The sequence below is a fragment of the Zeugodacus cucurbitae genome, chromosome 2, assembly GCF_028554725.1.
Source record: "Zeugodacus cucurbitae isolate PBARC_wt_2022May chromosome 2, idZeuCucr1.2, whole genome shotgun sequence".
Lineage (NCBI taxonomy): Eukaryota > Metazoa > Arthropoda > Insecta > Diptera > Tephritidae > Zeugodacus > Zeugodacus cucurbitae.
In genome coordinates, this window is record NC_071667.1 from 46,340,376 (window position 1) to 46,361,874 (window position 21,499).

At 37.1% G+C, this 21,499-nt stretch overlaps 1 protein-coding gene across 1 annotated transcript in view; it reads right to left on the reverse strand.

The window, feature by feature from the left end:
• The window catches only part of Pde6_1 (cGMP-specific 3',5'-cyclic phosphodiesterase), a 93,979-nt gene that overhangs the window by 37,383 nt on the left and 35,097 nt on the right, over positions 1-21,499 (reverse strand). The window contains exon 2 of the mRNA XM_011184311.3: positions 14,480-14,537. The gene's annotated coding sequence lies outside the window, so the exon portion shown is untranslated. The remainder of the gene's footprint in view (positions 1-14,479; positions 14,538-21,499) is intronic.

The following is a 21,499-nucleotide window of genomic DNA, read 5'->3' on the forward strand; positions in this document are numbered from 1 at the left end:
TGCTGATTGGCCTCAGGGGCACTGCACCATTAAGGTATGCGCAAAAACTTTTTCCGAATTCAAGGGAAATAATTCGCAGAAATTAGACATTAACGTGCCGCCAAGGTCCTTAACTCACTCATTAACTCGCTTGGTTTAATCTACCTCGTATATTACTATCTTAATTTATTTGCTTATAATTGGACTTATTTACTCGCATTAGCCCGAAGGTATTATTTGCACAAATTCTTATAGTATGCATTACTGAACTGCTCGTGAACACCTATGCTTCCCTTTCCGTAAATAGGTTAAGCCTAATTTAATTGCTGCGACATATGCGCATACTTACATATTTTTTCTTTGATATTCCGATACATTTAGGTATGTATGTGTCTGGTTGGTAAGTCGTAGTGACCAACTGTGCCGTGAACCACTTCATCATAAATCACGTGATTTATGTCTTTACCATTTATAATGATTTAGGATGGGTGTGTGCTGTTGGCAATTGCCTGTATTAATGCCAGAATCAATAAGTATTTTTCATTTTGTTTACATACCAGTGAGAGATCGCCATAAATATACTATATATGTATTCAGCTCCAAGGAAATGCCGCCTACACTCGTACACGTGCGTTAGTGAAAGAACTCAAATCATACATTTTTTGCGTCCAAATGCAATGGACGCAACACTTTTAGTCTAGTGACCTAGTAAAAGTTTCAAAAGTAAAATTTCCTTAGCAAACTGTAAACAAAGAGATGTACTAAATACATAAATAGTATTTGACATCTGTGCTGCTGGGAGTTCAGCATAAGCACACACTTTTCAACATCTACCGGCATCCATTTGAGTTGTAGTCAAAAAATGTGTTTGCCGACTTTTCATGATTTTAAAACAAAAATCGCCAAAAATTGTTTCGTAAATAGTTTCTAAAATCCTTACAGACCGTATGTGTGCATGAAAATTGACGTAGTGAACATCCAGAAGAGTTTTTTACCAGCGAGACGCTCTCGCGGTCTCAACGAATATGATGTATGGTGGGGAACGTAAGGGAACCGACTGCAGAAAGTTTGGTTTATATAGCTTAAGTGGTTTGCGAGCTATATACAAAAAACCTATGTGGGGGCTAGGTCACGCCCACTTTCCCAAAAAATTACATCCAAATATGGCCCTTGCTAGGGCGATATACCAAATTTTACTTTTATGACTTTATTTATGAGTTAGTTTTGACACTTTATATGTTTTCGGTTTTCGCCATTTTGTGGGCGTGGCAGTGGTCCGAATTTGCCCATCTTCGAAAGCAACCAAGAGTGCAACGGATAACTTATTACACATGTTCCCTGACTCCGTGAGAGGGTTATTATATATATATATCAAAATGATCAGGGTGAGGAGTAAAGTTCAAAGCCGGATGTAAAAATTGAGATATCTTGATGAAAGTTCGAAGACGTCCTTCTTGGCACCATAAGAAGGTTAAGTTCGAAGATGACCAAAATCGGACCACTGCCACGCCCACAAAATGTCGATAACCGAAAACACATAAAGTACCATAACTAAGCTATAAATAAAGCTATGGAATTAAAATTTGGTATGAGGGGTCGCACTATGATATCCACATATGTGGATGTAATTTTTTTGGAGATGTGGGCGTGGCCCCGCGCCCTAATAAGTTTTTGGTACATATCTCGCAAACCACTAAAGCTATATCAAGGAAACTTTCTAGAGTCGTTTCTTTTAGACACTACCTTCTACAGTCCAAAAATGGAGGAAATCGGATTATAACCACGCCCACCTCCCATACAAAGGTTATGTTGAAAACTACTAAAAATGCTTTAATTCAGTAAGGAAAACCAACAGAAACCTTAAATTTTATTATAAAGAAGGTGCAGAAGAGCTGCACTCAAAATGGTATACAAAATTTTAAATTAGTGTGGTTCCGCCCACTTATGGGTCAAAAACCATATCACAAACTACTCGACCAATTTTAATGAAATTCGGTTCATAATATCTTCCTACCTTCCCAATGATACGTTGTGAAATTAGTCTAAATTGGTTTACAACCACGCCTACTTCCCATATCCCAGAACTCTGAAGTCGGTCTGAATAGTTTACTTTACAATATATAAAGTTAGTACTAGTGAAGATATCGGAACTGAACTTCGCTGAAATACTGTATTTAAAGCCATCACCCTTCTAAAAGTCGTCGAAATCGGTCCATGAGTTTTCAAGACCCTATATATCGAATATGAGGAACTTAGTACTTCTAACAAATTTTTTACCGATATTATAGTTAAGTCTCTCAAATATTTAGAAGACATTTTGAGGCAATATGTTTCTTCTAATAATATGTCTCCGTGCCAAAAATGAGTGAAGTCGGGTCATAACTTCATCTCTCCCCTATATACCTAATATTAGGTTTTCAAACTTTCAATGAACTTTATACAATATATGGAAGATGGGATCATATGTAGAAGTTCACGCAAGTGAGGAAAGTTTTGGAGTGGCCAGGTTCAAGCAGCTCACGACTTCCGCTTTTAGACCCAGTATCCTCTGGGTAGCCAACAGACATCCGTTTGAAGGCGATCTAAAGTGAGAAGGCGAAGCCCGCTTATGCGGTTGTGCGTAGGGTTTGGGACCCACCACATAAAAACGAAGTACCAATGAAAAATCTACGAAAGCCTCGGATGAGACACCCCCCTTTTGATGATGACCCCTGCAAACGTTTTAAGGATAATGATATAAGGGCATGCACCTGGAATGTCCGGACCCTTAATTGGGAAGGTGCCTCTGCCCAGCTGGTTGATGTCCTCATACGACTCAAGGCTGACATCACTGGCATCCAAGAAGTGCGATGGACGGGACATCTACTACAGCGGCCATATAAAGGAGCGCAAATTCGGTGTGAGATTCGTGGTGGGAGAGAGACTCCGTCGTCGAGTCCTGGCATTCACTCCGGTGGATGAACGTCTAGCCACAATCCGCATCAAAGCGAGGTTCTTCAACATATCGCTGATTTGCGCCCACGCCCCGAAGAGAAGGACGAAGTGATCAAAGATACCTTCTATGAGCGCCTAGAACGTACCTATGAGCGCTGCCCCCGCCACGATGTCAAAATCGTGCTTGGCGATTTCAACGCTAGGGTGGGTAAAGAAGGTGTCTTTGGCACAACAGTCGGAAAATTCAGCCTCCATGACGAAACATCCCCAAACGGCCTGAGGCTGATCGACTTCGCTGGGGCCCGAAATATGGTCGTCTGTAGAACCAGATTCCAGCATAAGAAAATACATCAAGCTACTTGGCTGTCTCCTGATCGAAACACGCGGAACCAAATCGATCACGTTGTGATAGACGGAAGACATGTCTCCTGTGCTTTAGACGCGCGTACGCTCCGAGGACCAAATATAGACTCGGACTCGCACCCGCCTCTGTGCAGCAAAGAACGCCCGTCAACAAACACAAGGAAGGTTCGACGTCGAAAAGCTGCAATCGCAACAGACAGCCACGAAATACTCTACTCGACTTGCACTCCTGCTCTCTGAGAGCACTCATCAGCATCTCGGTATAAGGGAACTGTGGAATGGCATCTCAAACTCACTGCGTACCGCTGCAGCCGAAACAATTGGTTTTCGGCAACGACAAAAAACAAGCTGGTATGATGAGGATTGCCGTCTCGCAGCGGAGAGAAAACAGACTGCCTACCTCGCAACGTTGCAAACGACCACAACACGTGCGGGATGGGATAGATACCGAGAGCTGAAGAGGGAAACGAGACGCATCTGCAGACAAAAAAGAAAGAGGCCGAAATGCGTGAGTACGAAGAGCTTGAGAAGCTGGCAGACAGAGGTAATGCTCGAAAATTTTATGAAAAAATGAAGCGACTTAACGAAGGTTTCAAGACCGGAGCATCCTCATGTAGAGACCAAGGTGGTAATCTGGTAACCGATGTCCAGGGCATACTGGGATTATGGAGGAAACACTTCTCCGACCTGCTGAATGGCAGTGAGAGTACAACACCAGGAGATGGCGAACCCGATCCCACAACCGATGACGATGGAACAGATGTTCCATTACCCGACCAAGAAGAAATTCGAATAGCAATTACCCGCTTGAAGAACAACAAAGCAGCGGGGGCCGATAGATTACCGGCAGAACTATTCAAATACGGCGGCGAAGAACTGATAAGGTGCATGCATCAGCTTCTTTGCAGAATATGGTCGGAAGAAAGCATGCCTGACGATTGGAATCTCAGTGTGCTCTGCCCAATCCATAAAAAGGGAGATCAAACAATCTGCGCCAATTACCGTGGGATCAGCCTCCTAAATATCGCATACAAGGTTCTATCGAGCGTACTGTGTGAAAGGCTAAAGCCCACCGTCAACAAACTGATTGGACCTTATCAGTGTGGCTTTAGACCTGGAAAATCCACCATGGACCAGATATTCACCATGCGCCAAATCTTGGAGAAGACCCGTGAAAAGAGGATCGACACACACCGCCTTTTTGTCGATTTTAAAGCTGCTTTCGACAGCACGAAAAGGAGCTGTCTTTATGCCGCGATGTCTGAATTTGGTCATGATTGGGAAGGACTTCTCCGAGCCGTTCGATACCAAACGAGGTTTCAGACAAGTTGGCTCACTATCGTATCTTTCCTGATGCTGGAAAAAATTATAAGAGCTGCAGAGCTAAATAGAGAAAGTACAATCTTCTACAATAGTGTACAGCTCCTGGCGTACGCCGATGATATTGATATCATCGGAAGCAACAACCGCGCCGTTTGTTCTGCTTTTTCCCGCATGTATAAGGAGGCGAAGCGAATGGGTCTGGAGGTGAATGAGGACAAGACGAAATATCTCCTGTCATCAAACAAACAGTCGGCGCATTCGCGTCTTGGCTCCCACGTCACTGTTGACAGTCATAACTTCAAATTCGTAGATAATTTCGTATACCTGGGAACCAGCATCAACAACACGAACAATGTCAGCCTCGAAATCCAGCGCAGAATAACTTTTGCCAACAGGTGCTACTTTGGACTGAGTAGGCAATTGAACAGTAAAGTCCTCTCTCGACGAACCAAAATCAAGCTCTACAAGTCGCTTATCATTCCCGTCCTGCTTTACGGTGCAGAAGCTTGGACGATGTCAACATCAGATGAGACGACACTAGGAGTTTTCGAGAGGAAAATTTTGCGCAAGATTTATGGTCCTCAGAACATTTGCAACGGCGAATACCGCAGACGATGGAACGATGAGCTGTACGAGTTATACGACGACATTGACATAATTCAGCGAATAAACAGCGACAGCAACTACGCTGGCTAGGTCATGTTGTCCGAATGGACGAAAGCACTTTACCATGGAAAGTGTTCGATGCAATACCCGCTGGTGTAGGCAGAGAAAGGGAAAGACCTTCACTCTGTTGGAGGGACCAGGTGGAGAGCGACCTGGTAACACTTGGGATCTCCAACTGGCGCCGAACAGCGAAGGAGAGAGAGAGGTGGCGCACTATCGTCGATTCGGCTATAACCGGATAAACGGTTGCAACGCCAATAACATACATTATACAATATATATGCCGAATATGTGAGTTAAATTGTTTGTTATATTAATAAATTTAAATAAATAAATTGCGAGAGTATAAAATGTTCGGTGACACCCGAACTTAGCTCTACCTTACTTGTTTTAATTATGTGTGAATTACCAAATTCATCGTGCAGAAGCAATATTCGTAATAATTTTTAGCTAATAAATGCAAATTGTTTGTAATAATTTTTCTTCAACTAAGAGCTACTCTGGAATCATTAGTTTTTTAATAATAGTTAAGCTCATAAGAATTACAGGGGTATATCTATTTGATGATAGCATTCATGAACGTTTCCTCCATTCACGTAATCACAATGCATCCTACATTCATCTACAATCGAGCATTGTCAACTCCGCACCATTCTTCATAAATATTTCGAACTATTTGTATTTTGCTACAACATCAACCATAACATGGATACATATTTGATAAACCGCGATAAAATTTATAACAATTATTTAAAATGATTAAAATCAGTTAATTGTATTATTTTTAAGATACATTCAATATTAAATTTCAAAATAAAAAAGTAAAAAAACACAATATGCTTCATTATAGTATATGATTTATTTAAATTTTATGCATTTGATTTTATTAATTTTCATTTTTATATCAATGCAATCAATGAGTTTCGGTTGAATGTGTATTATTTGAGTTCGAACATATTTCGTTTGCGCCACATTTCATTTAGGATTTTACTTATTTCAATTTAATTCCGCATGGTTGTTCTGTTGAACTGGTATTTCACCGATAAAACTGAAAAGAAACAGATTGTCATTCATCCTCATTTATTCATAACTGTACAAAAGCAACTGTATCGCAGCTGTCAAAATGACAAAACGCGCCTATAGTTTCATACGAACATTTCCACGTTTCATAAAAACCATTACAAATACCTGCAGTCATTGACAATTACAAAGGAATTGAGCACAAGCAAAAAAATACATGATCGAATGAGATTACGAATGCAAACAATTTTTAACGTTGGAATGACACTTTTCCTTTATTGCGTACATGAATTGACTGCAGCCTACACATACACTCGCATATGGACGTGTGCTCGCATTGTGTCGCTGTCATTACCTGACATTTCGCTGTGATTGTCGTTTCGTTTTACCTTAATGTATTTAACGGAAAAGTATGCATAAGCACAATTGTTGAATGCGCTTATGAAGGCACGCGAATCAGGCGAAACAGCGTGTAAGGCCATTACAATGTCACTCATACGTCATGTACGACTGTTTTCGTTTACCATCCTAACAATGGAAACACGCATCCATATGTGGCGATACATCGGTGCGTAAATTCTAACTATAGAATTAAAGTATCAAATGAATTATAAGAAGCAAAATTTTTTTTTTTCAGTTGAGGTTGAGTCAACGTGACACATCGAAATTGTTCCACTGAAAACTAAAATGTTATGTAAATAAATTAACCACTTTTGAAATACAAGTCAAAAACATAGTTTACCAATGATTATATGACAAAATGGAAAAAATATAAATATGGGAATGAATACACATGTTTCATTGTTGCATCCGCATCAACAAGCGCAACTTCCTTTATACTCTCGCAACTTGTTGCACAGAGAGTATAATAATTTTGTTCAAATAACGGTTGTTTGTAAGTCATATTTTAAAGTTTTCCTTCGTTAAAGGCAAATCCGCTGGAGAAACTTTCCGGGAGATTAATTGGATCACATACGACAATATTAAGCGAAAATGGTCGTTTTCGAAGGCCGGTGAATCGTCCCAAACAGTGGCCAAGCCTGGATTGGCGGCCAGGAAGGTTTTGCTGTGTGTTTGGTGTGATTGAAAGGGAAACATCCACTATGAGCTGCTCTCATATGACCAAATGCTTAATTCTACCTGGTGTTCCACCAGGACAACGCAGACCACACATTTCGCTGACGCCTCGTCAGAAGCTACGGGAGCTCGGATGGGAGGTTTTATCGCAACCACCATATAGACCAGACATAGCGCCAAGTGATTACCACCTGTTCCCGCCCATGGCGAACGCCCTTGGTCGTGTAAAATTAAACTCAAATGAGACTTCTGAAAATTGGCTATCCGAGTTCTTCGCAAATAAGGAGGGGGCTTCTACGAGGGGGTATTAGATGGAAACAGATTATCGAACGAAACGGCGCATGTTTGAACTAAGTCCGATCACTGTAAAACTTTTTATAAAGCATGGAATAAAGAGCAAAAAATCAGAAGGGAGATATTTGCCAACCTAATATATTTTGAAAATAAGCGAAACCGGTTGAGAACCACGCCTACTTTCTTTATAACACAATTTTGAAGTTCATTTGATTCGTTCACTAACAATATATAAGTTAGGCACCAGTGAAGATTTCGGAACGAAACTTTGCACAAATACTTTATTTCCAGTGTGCCATAGCCCGAAATTGGACTATAGCTTCTTAAGGCCCCAGATATCAAACATAGTGCTACCAGAGAACTTACAACATAGAGAAGGTGCAGGTTCGACAGCGAATGAAATTCAAGTCTGAAAGAAGTGTACTAGGGAATTTACCACGCTACTGGGGAACTCACCTCATGAAAAGTTAACAGCGATTTCAGTTTTAGCATAGGGAATTCTGTAAAACGAGAAATCGCTGGCACATGAAATAATCATGTGATATTATTATTCAATTTTAATTAAATTTTTATTTCTTTTTATTTTAAGTTATTTTATAAAAATTTATAAATAAATAAAATTTTACTTATTAAAAATATATTTTGTCCGAATTATTAATAGAATGATTAATAGAATGATTACGATGGGCGTCGTACCTGTTGCCCTTTCTCAACTAGGGAATTCCTTGGATAGGCAAAATAAGAAAATATGTGTGAATATATGTACATATGAATGATAATTCACTGATTGTGCGAAAATTCGCCAATTGATGGTAGTCAATCCTGAAAGTCGTGTTTTATTAAATTTATATATTATTCATAAATATTTTTATTTCATTTAATTTTCTACCTATTTTTCATTTAATTTTTATTAGATATTTTTTATTTATTTTAAGTTCATTTTTATTCAAATCTGATTAAAAAGTCCGTTTTATTCTTTAATTATTTAAATAAACTATATAACAATCTATAATATCATTCTGGACTCGAACAATCATTGATTTGCCGTCGGCAAATTTCATCTCAATGTGTATGTTCAAATATTTTTACTACCATACGCGTGCAAAAATTTATATGTACATACATACGTATAAATGTGAACATACAAATCTACATCCCTCACATTTGTCACTTCGACACATCTTCGGAAAAAGCAACTCGCCTACAACAAAAAATTACAACAGCATTTTCATTCATAAACGCATGCGTATCAACAACAAAGCAAGTGGACTTCATTTATAAGCGCAAGCGTCGCGCACATCTCCGCGCATGCCTTGCCTAAAAGCGACTTGTCTGGGATGCTAAAAATCACAAATTCAAATAATTTCTGATATTTCCTTCAGAAGAGAAAACTGGCAGTGGCCGAGAATTATATTCATATTTCTATTAGAACTACCATCTTATGCTATGGATTATAAAATATCAATTAAGCTGATTAATTTTCAACAGATCTCGTGGTGCGGGTGGTACGCACACATTCGATTTTTAGACGGTGCTCGGGTTCGAATCCTGGCCGCAGTCTTATTTTTCGCATATTTTTATATTTCTGCCACAATTGATGGCAAATATGAAAATTGATTCTTTTGTGAATTTTGTCAAGCTGCTTGCACTGTTGCCAATTTTCGCTTTGACTTCAGCATCAACATCGAAATATGATTTCTAATTTTTGTCATCGTCGCGAGGAAGCAGTTTGCTTACACCGACGGCTGCAGCGGGGAAAAGAGTTGACGTATTGTTGTTTCTGCTTCTTGATGTTCATAGTTTTTTGTAGTGAGTTACTCATGTATGTAAGTTTGTATATGCGTATATGTGCTTTGACAGTCATTCACATTCACATATTCTAATTGGTGTAGTAGTGGTAATAGTAGATACATACATATGTAGAAATATCGTGTACGTGGTAGGTTTTTTTGTGATCGCGCATATGATAGATAATATATACATGTGTATATGCATATCTATACATACAAATGCTCATTTATACCTATAATTTTTTTAAAATGGAGCAATTTTTTAAATTTTAACACATTTAATTTATAAAACCGAAATATTGAAAAATATTTTTTTAATTTCCTACAAATTCTATTAAATATTTTTCACATTTCATTTATAAATGAAACCGAAATATTGACATACATTTTTATTTATTTTTCTACAAATTCTTTTAAATATTATTTATGAGCTGAAAAAATTCTATTGATCAGTCAAAATTTATAAAAAGTCAAAATAGTTTATCATATCAAAGCATGGGCATATCACATCAAAATGCCAATCATCACAAATGTTCATTCCCCGGCAGTCAATTCTGTTAAATAATAACGAGTAACGAGCGAATGGTGAATTCCCTACTAGCCAATTATAAGCTCTGTAAAAGATCGTATCGAGCATCATACAAAAATCAAAATGCACCTTCTCTATGTTGTAAGTTCTCTGTTCTCAGCACCCCGTCATTCATTAGTTTACATAAGAGGGGACCTAAAACCGATCCTTGCGGTACTCCACTCGAAATAAAATAGCTCTTAGTGCCTTCGTCCGTATCGAATATCAGCCTTCTGTTCTTAAAATAGCTCATTATTATATTAATGAGGTATTGGGGAGTGCGTATTTTGTATAATGTGTCAATAATGTTTGCCCATTTTGCGGAGTTGACCGCGTTCTTAACATCCAGGGTAATCAGCGCGCAGTATTTTTTTGTACCACCTTTCCATCTTTTTCCACTGACTGCACCTTTTGCAGTGTCAACGACATCCTTTAGTGCGTCGATAGTGGATCTTCGTTTTATAAAGCCGTATTGTTTCTCTGATAATCCGCCGGCTTCCAGAATTGCTAACTCCAGGCGGTTTCGTATAATGTTTTCGTATACTTTGCCTATTGTGTCGAGCATACACAAGGGACGATACGATGATGGCTCCTCTGGTGGTTTCCTTTGTTTTGGGAGTAAAACTAGGCGTTGGACTTGGGGTCGGGGAACACCCCTTCTTTTATGCATGCGTTGTACATGTTTGCGAAAAGGGTGGGTTTCAAAATTATAGCTTCCTTTAAAGCTCTGTTGGGTATTCCGTCTATTCCAGGCGCTTTGTTGTTTTTTATTTTTCTCGCTATGGCCAATAGTTCTTCTTCCGTAACTAATAGCGGTGACTCAGCCGCTTCGTTTTGATGTTCAGCGTACGAGATGGGGTCATGCGTCGGAAATAATGCTTCGACGACTTCCTTCATAAACGATGCGCTTTTAGTATCCTGCGACTTATTTTTGAATTTTTCCATACAAATATTGTACGCTGTTTCCCAGGGGTCTACGTTTGCTTCCTCACATAGCTTTTCAAAACAGTTTCTTTTGCTGCGAGTAATGGTTGACTACAGGTGTTTCTTATGATTTTTAAACGATTCTCTAAGACTGTTTTCGTTTTCGCCACCATGATTGCACTGTAGGCGACGTCTAGATGAATGACAGAGCTTTCTCAGTGTTGCTATATCTTCATTCCACCAATATACTGGCCTTCGATTGTTGTTGTCCTGCGCATAGTTGCGTCACATGCTGCTACCAGTTCTTTACGAACTGCAGATACCAGGCGGGTTGCGTCTTCGCATGGAACGTTTGCTGCTCGCCAGGCTGTCGCAAAAAGGTCAGAATCAAACTCTTTTAGATTCCAGCCTCTTTTTTTAGACCTGTTCCTACTGAGGGGTTCCGTTTCCCCAGGTAATAAGAATTCAGCTATAATAGCCATGTGGTCGCTATTTGTGTATATATCCGTCACCCTCCAATTAATGCGTCTACTAAGTGCGTCGTTCGCAAACATTAGATCGATTATGGAACCTTTGTTTGCTTTCTCAAAAGACCTGTGTGTCATGTGACATTTGCCTCTGTGTCGAAAATTGGCAAAATCGATCCCATATATCTAATCTTTTACAACCCCCTCGCCTATAACCAAAACAAACACAATGGCCTGCTAAAAGAAAGTGAAAAGAAATGAGTAGTGATCTATTTTTTGCTTTGTGGAATATATGGGTTTGCTCGAATTTATAAACATTATAATATTTAAATGTATATAAAAAGGCTATATTTTATATTGGAATCGATGCGATGAGTAAATCTTGAAAGCAACCATGTCCGAATTGGTAAGCATTCAAAAAAAGAAATCGCTGATTATAATAGGGTGACGATACCTCTTGTAATACATATATTTTTGACAGAGGTTTAAATTTCATTATTTTATTCTAACGAAAAGAATCCTTCTTTTTTCGAGCTTCTCCTGCTTTTGATATGCTACTACTGCTCCGGAACGCAGACTTTATTATAAAAGTGACTTCAATATTAGGGCAGCGATTTAGCTTTGAGCTCATAACCGTACCGCCAGGATTAGTTATATTCAACGACGCAAACATTGTCATCGAACTACTTCATCATATGGTCCGAAAGACTAGCGAGGGAAAGCCGTTCAGTAAAGAAAAAGTTTCTTGTTGCAGATGGCGGTGTCCTACTGGAGTCGAAACTTGGCGAGCGTTGGTCAACTATTAGTAAAATAATTCTAGGCAGAGTTAGATCACTAAAGGTTTTGTGAGCTCTTCACCATCAGCTAGATTTACCTTTATCTAGCCGTAGAGATTTCAAATGGACATTTATCAGTTGTAAAAGTTGCTTGGAAGAATACGAGTTCGAATAATTTTAGCACTTCCTTATGAACTGTCCTAGTTTTATACGATCTACCATATCATATTTTCGACTATCCAGATGACAAACGAGGTTTAAAACACTTCATCGGAACATGACATCTTAATACCAAAATAATACCCGGCTTGATAAGTGACTCGTCTTCTGCACACCAAATGTGATCCCAATTTTTGGGATTAGCCATTAAGCATAAGTGGATATAGTGTCAGTGAAAACATTCTTGAGTCATTTTAATCCATTCCAGTGAAGGAATATAACACGGAGATAAAGAAAGACAGCACGTTATTGGCTATTTGGTCCATATATCTGCCCTGTATACAACCTGATGTAAACAAACGTTGCGCTCAGCTATTCGAGGTATTTACGACAATTAATATCCTATAAAGTTGCCATGATAAAATATTAATTAATTTAAGAACACACACTCACCGAGAATTTATTTCGATGACTGGTTTGTGCAACCGCAGCAGTTTGTTTGGACTAAAGAATATTTCACCGGCAAATAGCGTAATGAAAATCGGAAACGCACGTATGTAGACAGTATGTGTGTGTTTGCGCATTTATTCAGCGCCGGTGGAGTGGCTGGCTGGTCAGGTGAGTCGCCCAGCCGGCCGGCCATTCGTGTGCGGTTTATTTATGGCCAACTCTGCGGATGTTTATGCGTAGACCGACGCTACTTGTATCACACAAACCAACACCAGCGCATATTAAAGTTGGCATTTAGTTTATGAGGGTCGCCTGAGTAGAGAAGGTAGTGTTTATGTGCATATGGCTTTTCGGTTGACAATCTAACTAGTTGTTTGGACAGTGGATTCATATGAAATAAAAATCTACATGAAGATAAAAATAATTATTTTCTTACTCGATTATTTATTTACTTTAATTATTTGAATAATATTCTCTACTCGAAGAAAAAACAAAAAAAAGTCTCTCAAGCAATAATAATTAATGTATACCACATGATCTACAAAGCAACAGCACATGTGCGATAATTTTAGAATGGTGAAACAAATAACTAAGTTTTTAACCAAAAAAAAAATAATGTGAAACGAAACCACCAAACTTCATCACTGTATCAACCAGGTGGAAGTTTTATTCCATTAAAAGCTATTCGCCTCATGCCTCGATGCGTTAATGTTGCCACGTGTAAGGTCACGCAGCTCTCCAAACGCTTATTTTTCACCACAAACTTTCGCTTGACACCCCTTCGAGTTGACAGTAATATGAGCGTCTATAAATTTGCATAAGAACTGCCTACTCTTGTGGCTCTGCCACTAGAGATGACTAGTACATTTGCATTTCAAAACTGAATTAATGCCACAGGCAAGTGACTTACTTTTACGATTGTGGTCGCATCATATTTCAAACTGCATGGTTGTTGTTTAATACAGTTGATGACTTTTGAAGAGCCAAGTTTGGGAAATTTTTGCCAAGTTTATTCTTCGTATGGTTTCGTTTGTTTATATAAGCCTTATGCCACTCCATTTGCTTTGTGGCATTACAGTGTGTGAACTACTTAATTTTAACTGCCAACGAAAATATCAATAACCATTTCGATACTTGAATTGTATTGTGTGATTTTTAAGTACCCTACTTGACTTTGTTTCTGTTGCGTGCGACACTATTTCTAACTGTGAATGTCAAAGGCGAAGAGTAAGTAGAAAGAAAGACAAAATCGTTTAGTTTGCCACATCCTCGCTAATAGAAGAACAACCAGATACACCCTGATGCTTTCTACTTCATTGTTGTAGTTGTAGCTATAAAAGCACCTAAAAGATAACACAGTACCAAATTCGGAAGTTGTGAACTGAATTATGGAAGTATCTTTCTCTTGACTTTTTTAGACAACTCTCCCACCTCGAGTTGTTTCGGCGCTTGGGACATATTTCTGAAATATCATTCTCCATTTAATTCTTCTATAGATGAGACAACAATGATATGATTGAACTAACGTCGCATTTGACTTTATAGAAGGTATTTTTCATTGTTGAATTCGAAAAGTGCTTACAACTAACCATTAATATTTCAACTTATTCTGCACATCATAATCCTCTTAAATTTAAACCATAATATAACAAAATATTCCTAATAAACAAAATATACATGCAAACTTACCTGTTCTTCGTTTCAAATCCGCTTTTAATTCAATTGCGGCCACTGAGTGAAAAATTGGCTGTAAAGAAGAAAAAATAGTTTTAATATTCCATTATTAGCTGACGATTCATTCAGCATTTTATGACATATAATGCCAAAGAGAATTGAATATAATTTTTCTGCTCGGTGGAGCTTACCAATTCACTTGAGTACACAACGGCGGTGCGAACATTAATGTTAAACGGCAAATGACACTGAATAAAATATATTTAATACACACAGTAAATGCATAAATGCACTAGAGAAAACAAACTCCTCGGGGAAGTGAATTCATGGAAAACAAAAGAAAATAACGATAAATGCTCATAAAGCTTCCTCAGTCTTTGCCTCAAGCAGTATTTTACAAGTTTACTGCTGCCATTGTGTGTTTATCTGTCACAAGTGCACACAAACAAATACGAGTACACTCTTCAATTTTCATAAGCGACAGATGTGTACAGGAGTATATGTCTGCAGTAAATGTATCTGGAGAAATATGTAACTCATACGCACCGTCGCCTATTGTGAGGACTGATTGTTGAGAGTACTACAGTAATTGTAGCTGTGTTCAAATGTGCATCGATGTGAGTAGTCTGTACACATTGAGTGATACAGGTACAAAACATACAATCGTATAAGCTAGAATATGACCCTCTAGGAAAATTATAATTCATACAACTTGAGTCCCAATACGGTTGTTTAAAGTTTGTGGCTATGAAGAACTGCTCTAATTAAGGTGTTTTAGAAATTCTGAGCTTAAACTAATACTATTTTCTATATCTCCAATGTATAACTGAGCGAATAAAATTCTGAAAAGCATTTACCTCGCCTGGGAGATCGATTAAGTCCCCAATTTTTGTAACTCGGCAAAATCATTTATTTCCTATTGGGTAATCGCCACATATGACAATCAATGTTGTCTCTGCATGTACTTACATATACACGTTTACACTTGTGGTTATTGTTATTCTCGTCAACATGTTTTTATTAATTTCATATTTTTTATATCCTTTGATTTGTTGTTTATTGTGTACATGAAGAAAATTGCGTTTTAATTACGGTATGAAATTTTACACTTGCACATAGCGATCAATTCCATAAAGTAATATAATGGCAAAACACATTTTCGAGGAAACATTTAATAAAGTAGTAGAAATAACAGTAAATTATTAGACACAGAGAACTTGTTCCTACAATTACTTAGTATTTACTTTCTCATGACCAACTTCAAGTTTAAATCAATTGTTAATTTCGAGATTTCTGAATTCGTAAGACAGGTTTTGCGCTGGAGAGGAATTATTGAAAAGACTATAAATCTCTTTACGCTTTAATTTAAATATTTAAATATATTTTAACAATAAAGGACTTACATACGAAATTTTTGGTTTGAAGGAGGCAAATAGTTAAACAAAATATTAGCCGGCTAATGCCATAGAAACAGATAACTCAAAAACGCTCCGAGAACAAATCTTAAACCGCAGCCAATGAATAAGATATCACCAAGTAACGAATACAATTCCGACAATAAAATAAATTCCGAAAATTTTTCATAATTTCTAACATAGAAGGTATGTTCAAAAGTTGTCGTTTTTTTAATATTGAGTTATTCGTCTACATTAATGTTGTCACCTTTCAAAAAGTCCTCATTCGATATTATGCAAGTTAATACCACCAACTACATATTGTAATTCGAACTAATAGGCAAATGAGTTCAATATGTCATTGGCACATCAACTATTAAGAATCGAGTGGATTAAAGATACGCCCTTGGCCTTAAGAGTTAGAATATACGAAGAAAGCAAAATATAAACCAGTCAGTCTTTAGGCAGACTCAAATTGAGGCAGTCCTCTGACTGGCCCAAGGCTAGTCATTAGTTTAGCTGACTCAGACAAAAATCTTCCACGCATTAACGGGATGTAAATTTGAACTTATGCCAGCGCTTCTACCATTCGTCGTAACACTACTCAAATTCAGATCTTGAGATACCCTGTGGCTCTTTCAGGCATTTTTCGTATGCTTGTAATTTGATTTGTATGTGTGTTTTCTGTGAAGGTATGTAGCCATATTTTTATTGAATACTTGGTATACGTCTTGCGTTGTACAATGTCTAATATGTGAAATCAAGTAAAGTAAAGTAAGTAAGTCAATGTTCTGACATTTTACGCAAAACGCGTTTTTTTTTCAAATGGGCTCAACTGAAAGCATAAACCAAACAAATTGCGTAAATATGGGGATTTGTAGTGTCCTTGAACGATTCATTGAAATGAAAAAAAAATTATGCAAACGGAGACGATTTTCTCATCATTAATGATTATGATTAATAATAAAATATAAGTTGAAACCAGTCCACTTGTAGGAATTATTAAAGTCGTTGAAATATGGGAGATAGATTATGGTATGGATCGATAGAAAACCAAAAAAAATACATGCAATCGTTTACCTAAATATGTAGTTGAATATAATGCAAATGCGAAAATCCCCCTTAAATGGGAAATAATTGCAATACAACATTTTCATAATCATCATTAAAAGCGAATTTTCACCTCCTCTTTATATACTCTTGGTCTGCCGAACTCGTTAGCTGCTAACGTTAATGGCGTTGCACAATCGTTAATATAATCTTTATTGCTGTCTAATCATCAATGTCCACATAAATTTATCACCAGCAGCGATTCCGAATTAGTTATATTTTTATCAGCAAATCATCCAGCTCAATCACTTGTAATGCATTCAATGTGAAAGCTTACCAAATAAATTATGCTATCAGCAAATTAAAAACGTAATGTTAATGCGCTTATATTTGACGTATAGCGACAGCGATACACTTTCATTTGCAGCGCACACACACACACACACATCGCCATCGCCATCGTCAATAACCAAAATGATAATTTTTGCACTCTCAAAATCAATAGCAACTAAGCCCGCAGTTAATGTGCTCGCGTAAAATGCTTGTCATCCCCGACAGTAATCCACTGCGTATAAGTAACATTTCACAGGCAGTTCGTTGGCGTATTCGCGTCACGTATACGCCAACGCGTGCACATCGCCGCTACATTTGTCATAAAATCGTATAAGGTAAAAAGTATACATGGAGAATTCAATTCGATGTCGATGATTGAGTGATCAATTAAGTATTGCAATAATTTTAATTGCTTTACGACGTGAAGTGCGATGATGAAAACATCACATTGCTTGCCCACAGACATCGAACGTACATAAAAGTTTGCACAGCTGGTTATATAAGTATGTCATATGCAAACAGCAAATCATTGCAAAACATTTTTATTTTATGTATTTTCTAAAAAAACAGTGAACTTTTTATGTAATTTTTTATGAATAAAAGCACGGCATGTACAGAGCGTTGTAAAACATCAATCATTCACACGCGGAATTGCAATAATTTTAAGCCAGATGATTTTTACACCTCCGCTGTATCAATCAGCATGCGAATGCTTCTCCATTTAATCTCTTAATTTACCATGCAAACCGAATTGAAATTGTTTAAATACACGCTATTAGGTTTCAAATGGGAATTTGTTGGTGTGGTAAACTAATACAATTCTTTCATTTAATTAACGGTAATACAATTCACGAAAACTAAATTTCGACACGTTATATATGGTAGTCAAAGCTGACCTAATCGCAAAATGGTCGAATTTATTTGAATTCAAAATTAGCTGGTGGCAAACATACTAATGTACCAATGGTTAATTGCAAAAGTATTACGCTAATTGGGAATTTCAGCGAATTTTGCATTCAGCTTTTTGCGCTTTCGTTGGTGGCAATTTACCACAGATATTATGTGAATTTCGACTGCCGAATTTTTTAAATTAAACCGAATATTATCAGTAATTGGTTTGAGGTTTGAACATTTAAGATTTAAAATCTATTTGCATTTTCCACCCTATTTCTATAAAGTTATAACATTAGAAAATATCCAATTTATTTGAATGTGAGTACTATTTGAAACACAAAGAACGCATGATTAATACCACAATTTCTACTCTAAGGTAAAACGTAAGAGATTGATTATTATTCTAATAGACCAAAATTTAGAGACAAAAATAAAATAAAGAAAATAAATTACCATAGATGCCTTTTCCTCACAATCTACTAGCATCATTACATTCTCGCATTAATCCCAATGGAAACTATAATTCCATAGCATTCAATCAAACAATTCTGGTAATCCAAGTATATGTACTCCTTTCAATAGTCTTTTTTGACAGATCACACGTGAGTCGTGTCAGGCTGTTATTTGTTATTTTTGTTCAGTATTATTTTGCATTTCGGACTAACGTATAGAACGACTTCGCGCATTTTACGTCGAGATCTTAATTGGATAGCGTAAAAAATACAGCTTGTGCAAGAACTGAAGCCGCTCGAGTTTCCCAAGCCACATTGCTTCGCTCTATGGGCTCTTGAAAAGTTCCAGTAAGATCCGACATTTTCAAGTAAAATACTGTTCAGCGATGAGGTCCATTTCTGGCTCAATGGGTATGTAAAGAAGCGAAATTACCGTATATGGGACGAAGAGCAACCTGAAGAGATTCAAGAGCTGGCATTTCATTCAGAAAACAACAACGGTTTGGCATTTGTTCAAAAATGATGCCGGTGAGAACATAACCGTCAATGGCGGCCGTTATCGCGCCATTGTAACCGACTATTTGATGCCTGAAATTGAAGCACGTGCTATCGGCAATTGATTTCAACAAGACGGCGCCATTTCCCGCACATTGCATCAATCAATGGATTTATTGAGAGAACACTTCAGTGAGCATATAACTTCTCGTTTTGTACCGGTCGATTGACCACCATGATCGTGTGGTATCACACCGTTAGACTTTTTCCTATGGGGATATGTAAAGTCTAAGGTTTATGCGGACAATCCCGTTTGGATTGAGGCCTTGGAGCAAAACGTCACGCTTGTCATTCGCCAGTTACCAGGCGAAATGCTCGAATAGTTATCGAAAAATGAACTTAACGGATGGACCAACTGAGACGTAGCCGCGGCCAATATTTGAAAGAGATAATATTTTAAAAATAAATGGTAAATAATGTTCTTTCGAATGATAATAAACATTTCCCATTAAATTTTAATTTTTGTGTTTTTTTTTCTTTAAAAAAGTAGGGAACCTCGAAATCGATCACCCTTTAGTAACTCAAATATGTCATTTTATGTAAATACAGTCAAGAGAAGAGGCTTTATGTACATTTTTAATATGTCTTAAGCATTTTACAGTAAAAGAACACATATTAATTAGTATTTCATGAATGTGTGAAATGCTCAATTAAGACGAATATCAAAAGTAGAAAATTCAAGTAATATTGCATCCGAAAAACTTCTAATAAATCAGTTGCAATGCATTAAATTTAAAAGCTTAAACATAATCGCGTTAGCAAATTAAAATCGTAAAAGTAATGTGTTTATACTCAGCTTATTTACGTAAAAAATTCTCAAACTTCCATTTCAGAGTTCCACAAATCCTGAAAATGCAAAGCAAGCATACGCCCGAATATACTGCAAATATTGTACATACCACCAGCAGCACCAAACACCAACGCAACTGGCAGGGCCAATCGACAAACTTTAATACGGAAAACCACTTCAACAGAAATTACCTTATTACGGTGTGAGCAATTTAGTTAGTACGTACAACATACAACAAGCACAAAGTACATAGTACATAACATATAGATTCGCTGCAGTGAAATTTTTCAGAACTTTGCGACCAAAGGCATACTCACATTGGCAGCACGTTTGTAAGTAAAGCAGAAATCATACACGAAAGTTTTGTATGTGACTAAGACGCCTGGCACGCAAATACATTTGGGTGAAATTCTGACTGATTACTCCCACATACATATATGCCTTACACATACCCATATTTAGATTGAACTTTACTGAGTTGGCTGTCAACGAATACATATGTACATGCTCAGGGACCCAAACAAATCAAGCGCTTTTCACATATAGAGTGTAAATTTTCCGTATGCAAATTTAGGTAAATATTTTCTTCGTCGCTCACTTTCCAATACTTGAATATTCAATGAGAAGTTGGAGTAAGAAAATGTTTGCGTGTGAAATGACGTGTGTCATGACTTATCAGATGTACTTAAAGGCAAACATTTACCCAGGCACTCACACATTCGAAGCGAGTCACACGAGATGTGCGCATATACATGTACGTATTTACGTAAATATGTATTTTTACTGACATTTCTCTATTTCTTATCGCCTCAAGAGGAATCAACAGCCTTATCTTGGACAATTAATCGCTGTACATATACACAAATCAGCATATATATGTATAGATATTATTTTTACGGTTACACTTGCGTACTATTATTCACATGTACTTATAATACTTTCAACTGCCGAATATTCGGGCGATGACTCGCTAATAATTTACTTTCATTGTAATTTTCGCTTTCACTACTAGCATCTGGTTGTCTGCGTTTCATTCACTTTTAAAGTGTGTACTATTTATGAGCAAATGATTTTACTTTACTAATTCGCAAATTTATTTTGTTGAACTTTTAAATGTAATTTATTCAAAAGAAAGGAATTTCAATTTATGACTTGGCCACTAACACTCACCAATTATCTATGGCAATAACCAATTTGTATATATGTTAATTTTATCCAAAATCCTGTAGAACAATAGAAATCAGATTAAATTTATGTTTACAATTAAAAAAAATTAGCTCAGAAGTTCAACCTGTTTATACTGGGACCAAACTATATCTATTATATACCATATAATCTATCTACACCATATATTTTTGGATATAATGATAAATATGGAATAAATAAAATATTTGAACCTTGTCAAACATTTCTGTTTTCATTGGTCAAATTAAAATTTTAGCTCAGTCCAAAAGCGTGTCTTGTTTGATAGCTACCTATGTAGTACGACACACTTTTCTTCAGGAACCCCATTGTGTCCCTATTTACTAAATTATATGCATATATTTTAGTAATACATACATATACA